Raw genomic sequence first — 14,968 nt, 5'->3', positions numbered from 1 at the left:
GCTTTTATTACAGGCCACGGGGAAGGAGAGAAGGGGAGCAATAAAAGAGAAAAGCATGGGTCTCCATCTATGAAGTGCATCTATGAAGCACTGGCATTTGAGCTAAGACAAAATTTAATTATTCAATGAGGAACTATTTTATGTACATGTGCTTGGCACTATTACAGGCACAGTGAATAAGTGATAAACAAAACAGATGGGAACTGCTGCTCTCACGGTTTTTTACTTTCCAGTAGAAAAACAGGTGGAAAAGAAGAAACAGTAAGTAAAATGAAAGGCATTTTTCATGATGATAACCTTTATGGAGTAAAATGAAACCCAAAAGGAAGTAATGAAAAACTAGGGGTAGGAAGTTGCAATTTTAAATCTGTTCATTAGGGAACACCTCACAGGGCTAACCTCATTGAGAAAGTGACTTTTAAACAAATAATCAAAATTAAGTGTCAGTATACAATATAAAATTGAATGAAGGAAGAGATCCTGGAAGAGAGAAGAACACATGCAAAGGCCCTGAGGCTGCAGTGTGTATTGCAATTTCAAATGAGAGAGAGGTAGAGGCAGGTAGACAATGAAAAGTTATATTACAAAGAACAGTTATGATCTTCAAGTTATTTTAACAGAACCACCTGGATGGGTAGGAGATAGACAAATGCATTATACATGGATTTTGGTCTCTGCTCTACAGATTCAAGGGGCTTCCCAGGTGGCACTAGGGTAAAGAACCCACCTGCCAATGTAGGAGACATAAGAGATGAGGATTCAATCCCTGGTTTGAGAAGATCCCCTGCAGGAGGGCATGGCGACCCACTCCAATATTCTTGCCTGGAGAATCCCATGGACAGAGGAACCTGGAGGGCTATGGTGTATAGGGTTGCAAAGAGTCAGATATGACTAAAGTGACTTACCACACACGGATACAGTCAAGCCTCCAGGACCTTCTAAGCAGCCTATATCACACTGAGAATAAGTCATAAAAGAAGGAAGGAAGACTCAGGAGGCAAAAGACAAAAAGTGGAAATTACAGTTTTCCTAGAAAATTTCCAGTCAACTCTCTTAACTGAAAAAAAAGTGACAAGAAGAAAGAGGCACTTTGCATTAAAAAAAATCAAACGCTTCTCCATATCTTTTATCCTATACGTTCCACCACTCACAGTTAATTTGATATATCAACTCAGCTAAGCTATAGGGCGCCCAGCTGTTTGGTCAAAAACTAGTTGAGATATTGTTGTGAGGGTATTTTGTAGATGTAATTAACATTTACAATCAATTGACTTCCAGTGAAGGAAATTACCCCCCACAATATGGGTAGGCCTCATTTGATCCACTGAGGGCCATACAAGCAAAAACTGAGATTTCCTGAAGAAAGAAGTCTGCCTCAAGATTGTAACATGGAAATCCTGCCTGTTTCCAGCTTGCTGGTTGGCCCTATGAACTTTGGACTCAAGACTACAACATCAACTCTTACATGGATTGCCAGTCTGCCCTACAGATTTCAGAACTGCCAGCCCTCATGATCATATGAGCCAAGTCTTTGAAATGAATCTCTTGATGATTGTCTCTCTGGAGAATGGTGAAAATTTGGGGTACCATGAAATGGAATGTTACTATAAAAAATACCTAAACATTTGGAAGTGGCTTTGGAATGGGTGGGCTTCCCTGGTGGCTCAGATGGTAAAGATTCAGCCTGTAATGCAGGAGACCTGGGTTTGATACCTGGATTGGGAAGATCCCTTAGAGAAGGGAATGGCAACCCACTCCAGTATTCTTGCCTGGAGAATCCCATAGGCAGTGGAGTCTGGGAGGATATAGCCCATGGGGTCACAAAGAGTTGGACACGACTGGGTAACTTTCACTTTTTCTACTTTTGAAATTGGGTAATGGATAAAGGCTAGAATAATTCTGAGGATCTTGACTGTAAACGTTTAGATTGTCTTGACCAGAATATTACTGGAAATATGAATGTTGAAGATGTCTTTGCTGAGGTTTCAGATAGAAATAAAAAATATGTTATTGGTCACCAAAGGAAAGATACCTTGTGGCAGAGAACTTGACTGAATTGTGTTCTTCTTTTGGGTGGAAAGTAAACATTTTAAGTGATGAAACTGGACATAGAGCTGAAGTTGTCACTTCTAACCAACTGGGAGGCAAGGCCTGGCCACTCCCTGTCTTGGATAGTAAAATGGGATTAGACAAAAGTTGAAGCATAAATTTTTAAGAAGGAACTAGAACTTATGACTGGAAAAATCCTCAGCCTATCCAGATAGTGTGCTCTGGAAACTGTGCAGAACAACCATTTACTAAAGGGACTAGGTGCTTGACTCATGGATCCAATCAAGCAACTCATCAGAAGCCAGAGGCTGAGATGCAGGAATCCAGAAAAGATCTGTGGAGAACCTTCTAGTCTGATGGCTTGGACCCCATGAATTGCACAAGGCAGAAACACTGTTGAAAGAGATAGGATGAAATCAAGCAAGAATGACTCTGAAGGAAGAACCACAGAGGGTGATGCCTCAGCTAAGGACCAGTTCAGTTCCAAAGGGTGGACCCCCACCCCCTGTTCTAAAAGGCAGGGCTTAAGGGAAGGGGCCACCCCATCAGGTCTAGAGGACAGAGCACCAGACCACAGAGAACTGTTCTCCAGTCTTAAAACCTAATGGAATTTGTCCAGCTAAGTTGAAAACCCCCTTTAGAGTTTGGACCAGCAGTCCTTTTTTCCTTCCAATTTTTCCCTTTATAAAGTGGAATGCCTATTCTATATCTGTCTAACTGTTGTATTTTGGAAACAAGAATACTTGTTTTCCAGGCTTCAGACGTCCACAGATGGAGAGGAATTTTTCCCTGGCTGGACTATATGCCAAGCCTCACCCAAAACTGATTTAGATAAAATTGGTACTTAGAGTTGATACTGCAGTGATTGACTTTGAGGATATTGGGATTGGGTGAACATATTTTTTACATGGGAAGGATGTGGGTTTGGGGAGTATCAAAATGCAAACTCTTATGGATTAAACAGTGTCCCTCAGAAAAGATATATTTAAGTCCTAATCTTCAAAACTTCAGAACATGACCTTATTTGGAAATAGGGCCAGCGTAGATGTCATTTTTAAGATAAGATCATCCTGAAGTATGTGTGCATGTGTGTGTGTGTGTCTTTGCTAAGTCACTTCAGTTTTGTTCGACTCTTTGTGACCCTATGGACCATAGACCACCAGGCTTCTCTGTACACTGCATTCTCTAAGCAAGAATACTGGAGTGGGTTGCCATTTCCTACTCTAATGCATGTTCCTGACCCAGGGATTGAACCCGTGTCTCTTGCGTCTCCTGCATACTGAAGCATAATGGACTTCTAATTCAATAAGATACACGTCCTTATAAGATGACGGCCACATGAAGACAAACACAAGGAGAATGCCATAGGAACACAGATGCATAAATTGGACATGCTGTCACACCTGCGTCTATCAGAAGGTGGGAGAGGAAATGAAGGATCCTTTTCCACAAGATTCTAAGAAAGCCTTGCCAACGCTTTATTTCAGACTTATTTATTTCTAGAACTGAGGGAGAATACATTTCTGTATTTCAAGCCACCTAGTTTGAACCGAAGGCTTAGGAAGTGCTCAATAAAGATTTAGAATCTACTTTTATTTAAGTTCACATTATTCTCAAACTAAACAAGTGATGGAAGCCCTATGCTTCCTTATGGAAGCCCTAAGCTATAACCTCCATTTATAGCTTACTTCACAGAGGCTCTTACAAATTATGTGATTTGCCCATAATGGGCAAAGCAAGTTAACTGTGTTTCAGGGATTTTAAGCAAAGTTTTCCAACACCTACATCCTTTATGGAATTGAAAGCATTGATGCTCTATTTTCCTCCCTAGATAGATCTTCTGTGTCTGTATGCATGTGTGTGTGTGTGTGTGCATGTGTGTTTGTATATATTTGTGTGTTGATATTTATGGGTAACTGTCAAGGGACCTTGGTGACATTTTCAGCAGTTTCTGGAGTAGATCTGGTAACGAACTAAAGGAACAGAGACAAACTATTTGATGGTAATTTGGTTTGCATACTCTCAGTAGAAAGGTGAGAAGTAAGTAAATATCCAATGGACACAGTAAATTAGACTCTTGTCTACATATTAATAATTGCAAGCCAAGTTCTGAATATAAACATATTTTATTATTATAAAAGATTAATTGAAAAATGTGCTAAGAGCTCAAACTTTGGTTTTTTGATCATAATCAAAAAATGTTTTATCTTTAGACTGTGTGCAAATTGTTTCAAACTTTAAATGAAGGTGCCTCATATATATCTGCATATCTGATTTTACTCATATTTAGTATTTCCTTAATTAGTGAAACTTCAGCCATCTGAATATTTAACTTACAAATTATGAACCTGTCAGAATGGCTTTAGTGTGTATCAAAAGGAGAAGTTACAAAACTATTTTCTCTAACTTTGAGAACATAAACATACCTAAGCAAATTCATATACAGACACAGATTATATAAGTTATAATAAATTGATAACAAAAGTTTCAGCCACACTTATGGTGAATCTGGAAAATATCACTGCACAACTACACCTTAAATGCCAGTATTTATTTAGCTCTTCCTCCAAACTGAAACGTATTGAGGACTAAAAATGATTTCCTTTTCAAAAACAACATGAACACTGCCTAAGAAATCATTAACTCTATTTGTCACCCAGTAAATAGAGTTTTTGTTACCAGTCCCAAAACTTTCAATAGCTGTTTTTACTTTCCTTTTCTGGATTCAGTTTCTCATATATAAAATGTGATGGTTCTTCAAGGTTTCTATGAGTTCCCAATTTCAATAGCAAAATCATTTATCACTGTCTGACATTTAATTTCAGTTCAAGAAAAATATAAATAGAAAACTGCATAAGTAGTACCACAATTACACTTAGCTTTTGATGTTTACTTGTCTTTATCATGTGAGCCTAAATACAACCAAAAGGTTTTTTTGACCTTGGATATTTGCTGAATAAAGATAACAATGGCCAGACACTTTAGAAAGAACAGAAAATACATTCATCTAAGTTACAGCTCCAGTGGCTTAAGAAATGTATCTCTTTATGTTGAGAACTCAGTACAGAATATGATTACACTGTAAATGTATAGAGTAGATATTTTTATTTTGAGAAACCAGCCTTCAAACTGTAAAATTAATAGTCAATGTCTTTAATTACATATAAATATACAGAAGCATCACACACAATAACTTTATATCTTTCCATAATATAGTTCCAAACATTTTGGGAATAAATTACCTAAGCCCTATAATAAAACCCAATTCATTTTTACAGTTTTATAGCAAAGTACACATAGATGTTTATAAACATTATGATTTAGAATGAGAAAAATAAGATTACTTCCAATATTGTTATCTAATATCAAGTAAAAATGAAATTTTACTATTTAAAGATTCAGTGTTCCTTCAAAATTCCAATGTTAAATAAAGTTTAAAATTTTCTTAACTAATGACAACTTGGCTGACTATATAATGTACTGTATTAATTAAGTGTGATTAATACATCTTTCAGCCAAGAGATTTAAGAATGATAACAGTTAGTTTCATAAAAACATTTAAAAAATCTATTTATATAATATAAGCATAGAATAATACCTCATTACCCTTAACCCAATACCACTTAAAAGTAAAATCATTTTCTATTAGCCAACAATTGCAGACTTTTTCACTCTCATTAAACTTAGAACATGAAATCAATTGATATTAAAGGAATAAAAAATGTCTATTATTTAAAGTATAGCTTAACATGGGTACAAGCTGTATACTTTAAAAGTTACCTGAATAGACAGAGAACACGAGTGTGCTACTTCTCAGGGCTCAGAGATGAGAATCGAGGCAACTGATCATTAACTTTTAGCTGGAAGCAAACTTGCATACATATCTCAAGAGACTCTCTACTCTGCCCTCCCACTCTTGCTTCTCTCAAATCAGGGAAAAGGTAGCACTATCTCTTCTTGAAGGACTTGCTTTGATATGCACCATTAGTTCATACTTTTTACAGTGTAAAGTTAACTTGGCTTAAATTATACCCTGGGTCAAAGAAGGTAACCAAGTTTGGCAATTTAAGCTGCTAAATTTAACCTGATTCTCTTTCTCAGATGTTGCTACAACCACATTTTCAAGTATATGGACCATCGTGTGATTTAACATCATGAATAGAACATACTGCAAAACTAATATAAGATATAAATTAAAACATCAGTGAATCTTCACCTGGTATACTACTACTCAATCAGTTATGAACAATAATAAAGAGGCCAGGGCCATGTGTTGAACCCCTTGAGAGGCAGATAGTTTCATTTTGTTGCCTAATCACACACTACACGGCTTACTTGGCCAGCCATTCAGTAAATGCCTGCCCTCTGTCACAAAGGGTCCTCCCCTAAGAGTGTAATGGGGTATCTGATGGTGAGTCTTTGTATTTACGAACTTACAATAGCTTTATAGAAATGAAGAGCCATCATTTAGTGGGTGTTTCCCATATTCTAGGTAGGTTATTTTACCGAACACTTGACATTCATGACCTCACTCTCTGGACCCTACAAGATAGACTATTATAATACATGTTTAAAGCATGAGGACACAGAGGTTCAGATTTGGTTACTTAGGTCAGATAGTTAGTAAATATTGGGTCCTAGATTCCAATTCTGGTTATTATTGTTATTTGGATCCAAGATCCACATTTTTCTCCACTGAATGGCAGGTCAGCCTTTCTATGGTTAGTAGATGAGAATTTGATTTCCCATATGAAAGATGCCATTATTTAGACTTAGGCAATAAGCAACAACTTGTAAAATATGATCCCCAAAGATGTTAATAGGCTGCATTTCTAAATGTACATATATAATGGTTTCAATAACCAGAAAGTTTTAACATAAATTATCTCTTGACATTTCTTCTAATTTTTTTAACTAAATGATGCAGATGCCTTTACAAAATAAGACATTCGGTGTTTTTCCATCTTCTATTAAAATCTTAAGTTAAAAAAAATGAAACAAAATAAAAGCACTGGGAAATTTTGTCTTGTACAATATTAGACATACACTGAAGTTTTAAAACACTAAATGAATTGTAATATGGATTTCACAATTATGTAGCACAGAAATCAAAAGCAGATGACATCTTTACTGAGAACTCTTCAAATACCTTTGTCCCAACACAGAAAAGTGCTTAGTAGGTAGTAAGTGTTCAGTACATTTATTTAGGGTAAAATTACCTGATGTAATAATAACTTCATTATGTACCCCACAGACATACTTCAAGTAATATTTTTTTGAAATGCAGAAGAAGAAAATTTCAATAGTCATTTGCTTTATCAATTACTTTTATATAATACCAAACGACAAGACCCAATTCTATGCAAATAAATAATTATTAACTTTATTAAGCAAACATATCGTTAATTATACCAAGAAGGCTAAATTTCAAAAGGTCTCATGTGTGATTAATATTTTTATTTAGTATTATTATAAAATGTTCTAAAGTTAAATAAAAAGAGAAATACAAAAATATATCTGTTTAATATATAAATATTATGTTATCAAGAGAATAATTATATAACATAAGAGCTATAAAAATTAGAATTGGCAGAAGTATGAACAATATATTTTGTACTTATTTTGTATGACTCTGCTTATTGTTACAACAACATTAAATCCTTAAAAAATTATTATCTGAGTAATACAGACAGTTATGTTTATTACATAAACCTTTGAGGAAAGAAAAGCCAAATGCAAAACAGACTCGTTCACCAAGAGCCCAAGGGAGAAAGTGGCTGAAGGTGACTAACCTTTGCCAAGGTTATAAATTCTCAAGAGTAATTCCAAAAATGTGGTAGAGTGAGTTTTTTCTTTTTTTTTCCAGTTTCCAAAATTCTTCAATAATTCAGGGACAAGAAAGTGAAAGACAGAAAGTAGCCTCAGGGGAAAACCTTGATAAATAGCATGTGTGCTATTGGAACAGGTTATTAATTCTGCGTTTGAAACATGACAATGGGTTCTTGGCTATGAATTTGTTTATAACATTATTCCCAAGTTCCATGCAGGATTCACATATTTCCCTTGTGAGATTTTGATGTTTTCTACATTATGACTAAGGAGTAAAAACTGAGCTAATAGGGAAGATTCAAGTTTTTAATCTGCATAAAAAATGTAAGAAATTCCGCAAAGCCGAAAGCTCAGTTGTAGATACTTGGGTGAGGAAAAGCAGTGAACTAGTCAAAAGCCTAATCAAATACCTCACAAACACAATGGAAATCTTTTAATAGGTTGCTTTTCCCATTTGGTTGTTGGTTTTTTCCCTATTCTTTTCCTGGAAAGAGTACTATACTCTTAACATTCATTAAGCATAATTGTGATCTCATTATTTTCAGAATTCTAGAATTACAATAGAGTTTGAAATCAGCATATAATAGAAGATAACAACCCAAATTTATTCCCTGAGTTAATTATCCCTCAGAGTTATAATGAAAAAGGAAATCTCTTTTTAACTTTGATAAGCATAGAAGGAAAAAAAGTCCTCAGTTAAATTTTCTTGCATAAGCTAATTCTTCCAAACTTTCAAAATACCACAGGAAAATATAATGGGAGCAAAGGGGTCCTAAACTCAAAATACAGAGGTATTCTGCCATTTCAACAGATTTCCTTTTTTGCTGATGACAGCAGCTCAATAATACTAGAGCAGAACTATTGGAAACATGATTTGAGTATAGGGAACATTTAAGATACTTCCTTCTTTGACTGTTATCCAGTTAATAGATCTTACTGTATTCAGCCGATACAGGAAACACATTCAGAGAGAGAACTTCTGACTCAGAACTTCTAGCTCAGAACTTCTGACTCCTCTTAGCTCCCCACCATCACCCTCAGCATGCACGTGGTTTCATAGCTTTCTAGTAAATACAGCAGCCTCTGTCAGAGACTCAGCTCAAAGCCAGAGTCAGCAATCCTGTCTCCACTTCTCTACAATCACACTGAATTATCAGTTCTAGTAGATTCTACTCCCACAAGGACTCAAATACATCTCCTTCCCTTCTTTCCCATAGGCAAGATTTTATTTCAATAAAGTTGATAGCTTTCCAGTTGTTATACCAGCATCCACTTTCTCTATTTGAGTAAAGCCTCAGTACCTCAGTATCTTTGCCTAAACTGGTCAGTTAATAGAAGCTCAGACCATGGCATACTGATCAATAACTCCTCACTGCTGCTTTCCTACCCTCATACCCCACAGCCATCTGTGGACACACAGACACACACAAACAAGTATACCTTGGGATATGTCACAAGATGGGCTTTCCCAGGTGGCACTAGTGGTAAAGAACCCACCTGCCAATGCAGGAACCTAAAGGGATGTGGGTTTGATCCCTGCATCTGGAAGATCCCTTGGAGGAGGGCATGGCAACCCACTCCAGTATTTCTGCCTGGAGAATTCCATGGATATAGGAGCCTAGCAGGCTACAGTCCATAGGGTCACAAAGAGATGGACACGACTGAAGTGACTTAGCACATGTTATAATACAATCATTTGTATTTTCCATCTACTACTATAATCAATAACATTAACATTGGAGCTTTAATATTAATGTTAGTTTTAATGGACTTTTCACTGCTGTTAGTAACATAGAAGCCATCATTTCTCTTGTTTTTTTAAAAAATTCTACAAAGGCATTAGACATTACTATGAGATGTGAGTAAATAGAGCTCAAGGCAACAATACATCTAGGCCCAGTCACATCTTACCAAGTATGAGATTCTTCTACACCTCAAAATGAATTTCTATCTTTATTAAAAATTAACAAAAACCTTGAAACATTTTAAATTACTTTAAAGTATAAAATCTTCAAATGCTGATGTCATGAAATATAAATTTTAGAAGTATAGTGGCTATTATCAAAAAGACCAGAGATAACAAATGCTGGTGAGGATGTGGAAAAAAGGGAGCCCTGGTGGCACTCTGTTGATGGCACTGTAAATTGCTGCAGCCCTATGGAAAATTGTATGGAGGTTCCTCAAAAAAATTAAAAGTAGAACCGCTGCTGTAATGATCCAGCAATTCTACTTCTGGGTATATAACCAAAGAAGAGTTAACTAATACCTGGAAGAGATATTTGCACTCCTGAGATCACTGCAGTGTCAGTCACACTAACTGAGATATAGAAACAACCTAAGTGCCCACCACAAACAAATGGATAAAGAAAATGTGCCACACACAGGTGCAAATGTGCATGCATGCACACACACACACACACACACAAATGTATATGTATAAACTGGAATATTATTTGGCCATAAAAAAGACAAAAATTCTGCCTTTTGTGACAACATGGATAGATCTTGAGGCCATTATGCTAAAAGTTAAATAATTTAGATAGAGAAAGACAAATATGGTGTGATCTCACCTATATGTGGAACTGAACTAATAGAGAAGAGAGTGGCAGTGCCGGGGGCTGAGGAGTGGGGGAAATGGGGAGATGTTGGTCAGAGAGTACAAAGATTCAGTTATAAGCTGAGTAAGTTCTGAGGATCTACAGTACAGCACAGTGACTATAGTTAAGAATATCATATTGTATACTTGAAAGTTGCTAGGAAGAGTACAGCGTTAATGTTCCCACCATAACTACAACAAAATGATAATTATGTGAGGTGATGTTAACTAACTTTATTGTAACAATAGCTTCATAATATACATGTGTGTATCAAATACCCGGGTGCTGCTAGTGGTAAAGAACCCACCTGCCAATGCAAGAGACATAAGAGATGCAGGTGTGATCCTTGAGTTGGGAAGAACCCCTGGAGAAGGAAATGGCAACCCACTCCAGTATTCTTGCCTGGGAAATCCCGTGGACAGAGGAGCCTGGTAGGCTATGGTCCATAGGGTCACAAAGAGTCAGACACGACTGAAGTGACTTAGTATGCATTCATGCACACCTTAAACTTAGATAACATATGTCATCTAAGTACATCTCAGTAGAGGTAGGAAAAAAAGTAATGAGGCAGAGGTATGAAGCAGACACCTAGATTTGGAAAGGCACAGGTTTAGCTCAGTCCCCTAATACCCCTACCCCAGGCTGTGGAGGGGTGTGGTAGGCAGGAACCAAGCAGCCTGAGGTGGGACACAGTCCATGCCCCTGCCAGAGTGCTGCTCCCTTCCCCCATTTCAGGAGGAGCCCTCATGCTTGGGATTTGTTCTCTAGAGGGTGCTGGGTGCAAAGTAGTTGTAGTCAAGTGGTTCCACTCTACTGGCCTGGTTACAGAGTCCTCAAGGAGGGAAGGAGAGCCACGCCCCACCTCCCTTCCCATCCCTCTGGATTTTTAACTCTTAACACCTGCCAGTAAAGATTGGCTGCACTGAAAAAAGAATGTAAAGACATAACGGCAAAAGCAAGGTTTATAGGAGTCATAACCATGTCCTAGGACTTGATAAAAATCCTATGGCTTCAATTATTTTGTCTCTGGTTTCCCTGTGTGGACTCGACTCTCTTAACATCCTACTTAGTAGCAGACAGAGCATACAGACTGTCTTCACCTTTGTCTGGCCCTGTGAGGAGCCCCAGTCTACTTACTCAGCTTCCCCCTGCTGGGGAACCAGCTATTTCCTACTATGGTGTAGAACAACTCCTTGCTGTTCTTCTTCACCCTATTCTAAAGGATCCTTAAAAAAAAAAATTTGATTTAGTATTAGAAAGCTCAGGTTCAGACCTACTTTCTACTTCTGACCTTGAACAAAGTACCTGACCTTTCTGAGTCTCAGGCTTCTCACCTATCTACTGGCTTCACGTTTCCTTACAGAGACAATGCTAGTAAAATAATATTTCAGTATATTTCACATATGATTGCTGAATTTGAAAAAAGAAAACTAAGCAAGCTTAGGACAGACATTTCTGGAGCTCTCTTTTAGATATGTGCCTTCCTACAGAGGAGCTGGGTTCTGGCCTGGTTCATTTGTTCTTGTTTTATCATTAAGTCGTGTCTGACTCTTTGCAACCCCATGGACTGCAGCCTGCCAGGATCCTCTATCTATGAGATTTCCCAGGCAAGAATACTGGAGTGGGGTTTCCATTTCCTTCTCCAGGGGAATCTTCCCAACACAGGGATCAAACCCAAGTCTCCAGCATTGGCAGGTGAATTCTTTAATGCTGAGTTACCAGGGAAGCTGAGTCTGATCCATACTATGTATATACTAGGGCAGGTTGTGCTCCTACAAAGGGAGTCTAAATTTTGGAGAAAAATTCAATTAGAAACTCCATTTGACCACATATCCAAGCCACATACTTTAGTTAGCATCAACTTTAAGAATTAAAAAGATGAGTCAAATGGACTAGCCTAATCTATTTTCCCTTGTTTTAATTAATCAATTTAACCAACATTTAGGGAGTAGCTAGCATATAAAATTCATTATGTTATGAACAGTAAGAAGGTCAAGATAAGTAAGACAGATTCTCTTTTCTCAAACAGTCACTCTTATGATGGAAAATAGATTCATATACAGTTAACAAAGCTTAGCTATTAAACCTAAAATATAAAGTATTATGAGTTGTCATATACTACAGAATCTTGTGTGATTTAATTCATTTATACATATATTCACATATTTAATAGATAAAAACCACAATCATAAAATTATCTGCTCAGGGCATCTGCCATAGCATCATAAAGCTGTTAACCAATGTTAGGATCTGATGATCACAATTTGATAACTAAGAAATAGTACCCTATATCTGAAACCAATGTACTCATTATTATTCAGATTTTTTTTTTCAAAAATTGCTATTTTATTTGTTATTGCTAAATCAATATAGATTTTACAGTCTAATATATATGATTATACATTCTTTTCATTTTTAATAATAATATTTTGAAAATAATTTTGAACTGAAGTATTTCATAGGTATATTTAAATAATATGTGCATTTTCCCATCAGTATATATTTTATTTTATTTTTTTTTTTCTAATTTTATTTTATTTTTAAACTTTACATAATTGTATTAGTTTTGCCAAATATCAATTTTGCCAATATCAGATTTTTCATAGATGCATTAACGAAGGTAACTGATTTACTCTTAACAGGAATCCACAATTCATTATTTCTGGAATATAACTTGAATGGGGAAGACAAAATAATTAATTTTCAAAATTTCCTAGGTTAAAGAGACTGTGTAAAATAGATAGCTAGTGGGAACATACTGTATAGCACAGAGAGCTCAGCTCAGTGCTCTGTGCTGACCTAGATGGGTGAAGTGGGAAGAGAGGAAGGTCCAAGAGGGAGGGGATATATATATATAGCTGATTGGGCTTCCCTGAAGACTTAGCAGGTAAAGTATCCACCTGCCAGTACAGGAGATCCGGGTTCGATCCTTGGGTCAAGAAGATCCCTATGGGTCACAAAGAGTTGGACAAGACTGAGCAACTAAGCACAAGTCTACATAGCTGACTCACTTTATTGTACAACAGAAACTAACACAATATTGTAAAGCAACTATGCTGCTGCTGCTGCTGCTGCTAAGTCGCTGCAGTTGTGTCCAACTCTGTGCGACCCCAGACGGCAGTCCACCAGGCCCCACCGTCCCTGGGATTCTCCAGGCAAGAACATTGGAGTGGGTTGCCATTTCCTCCTCCAATGCATGAAAGTGAAAAGTGAAATTGAAGTCGCCCAGTCATGTCTGACTCTTAGCGACCCCATGGACTGAAGCCTACCAGGCTCCTCCATCCATGGGATTTTCCAGGCAAGAGTACTGGAGTGGGTTGCCATTGCCTTCTCCAATAGGCCAATTTAAAAAAAGAAAGACCACCAAAAGCATATGTATCTAGTCAATTTAGCCTGAAACAAAAAGCCTTATTATTTGCTCTCAGTATTGACATCAACCCCCCAGGATTCACAGTCTATGTAAGAGAAAGGAGAACACAGTAAGTGTGGGATTAATTATAATAGGGAAAACATTGTTGAGTGTGCTCAGTTTACCTCCCTACTGATCTCTTGATGTGATTTCAACGTAAAAAGGTATACAGAGATATAGAAGATATATATTTGGTATGTAATTTTTTGAAACCTTCCACTAACTCATTCCAGTTAACTTTTTTAATTCAAAAAGTTTCTCTTCTTTTTTCGAGTACTCTTCTGTCAAGTCCCAAATTAAAGTTAAAGCAAAGTTAGAAAAGAATGGTATCCTTTGTACATTCAGTGTTCAAAAGTTTCTGAGGCTACACAGTGATCTGTATGTACTTCCACATGGTTAAGTGCCATGAGGAAAGCCCCTCCCAACTTTCTGTGACTTTTTAACTGCATCCAGGCAAATAAGATGTCAATTAGTAAAGTGTTAGAGAAGTGAGGGTGTAAAATATAAGTAGGAAAAAATGACCAAAGGACACCACAAAGATGCCAAGTATATGTGAAGGAAAATAGAAATAACATCGAATTAAAAGCATATATTGGTGTGTTTCTAAACCACATGTTCAATAGGGCCATGATATAGTTTGTAAGTATCCAATTGCTAGAGAAAACCTAGGGAGTCAGAAAACAGGCACAGACAAACTATTCCAATAGTTCTAACAATGTGTGATTAAAAACTATAAAAGAGGGACTTTCCTGGTGGTCCTGTGGCTAAGACTCCTTGCTCCCAAAGCAGGGCCCTGGGTTCAATCCCTGGTCAGGGAACTAGATCCTGCATGCTGCAATTAAAGATCTAGCATGTCACAGCTAAGACCTGGCACAGTCAAATAAATAGAACAAAATAAAATATTAAAAGAAACTACATAAGGAATCATGGCATGTTGCTCCTGGCCTCTGTATGCAGGGCACTAGACAGAGTAAAGAGATCCTGCCTCCCTGCCTGACTCCTGGAAGCTTTAATATTTTGGGATCATTGTTTCTTCCCCACTGTCCCAGAAAAGACTTGAAAAGACATAAGTTATTCATTGATA

The 14,968-nt window shown here is 37.0% G+C and overlaps 1 protein-coding gene across 7 annotated transcripts in view; it reads right to left on the bottom strand.

Annotated features, from left to right (window-relative positions):
* SLC16A7 (solute carrier family 16 member 7) overlaps positions 1-14,968 on the bottom strand; it is a 205,962-nt gene that overhangs the window by 115,244 nt on the left and 75,750 nt on the right. The window contains exon 1 of one of the 7 annotated variants that reach the window (XM_070370520.1): positions 11,613-11,631. The exons of 5 other annotated variants lie outside the window; for them this stretch is intronic. The gene's annotated coding sequence lies outside the window, so the exon portion shown is untranslated. Of the gene's footprint in view, positions 1-5,829; positions 5,926-11,612; positions 11,632-14,968 lie in introns of those variants that run through there. One more of the 7 variants, XM_070370519.1, reaches the window with a different exon arrangement.

The sequence above is a fragment of the Bos mutus genome, chromosome 5 (genome assembly GCF_027580195.1).
Source record: "Bos mutus isolate GX-2022 chromosome 5, NWIPB_WYAK_1.1, whole genome shotgun sequence".
In the NCBI taxonomy this organism is placed as follows: Eukaryota; Metazoa; Chordata; class Mammalia; order Artiodactyla; family Bovidae; genus Bos; species Bos mutus.
Note: the sequence above shows the minus strand (reverse complement) of the source record. Positions and strands in the feature narration are given on the sequence as shown.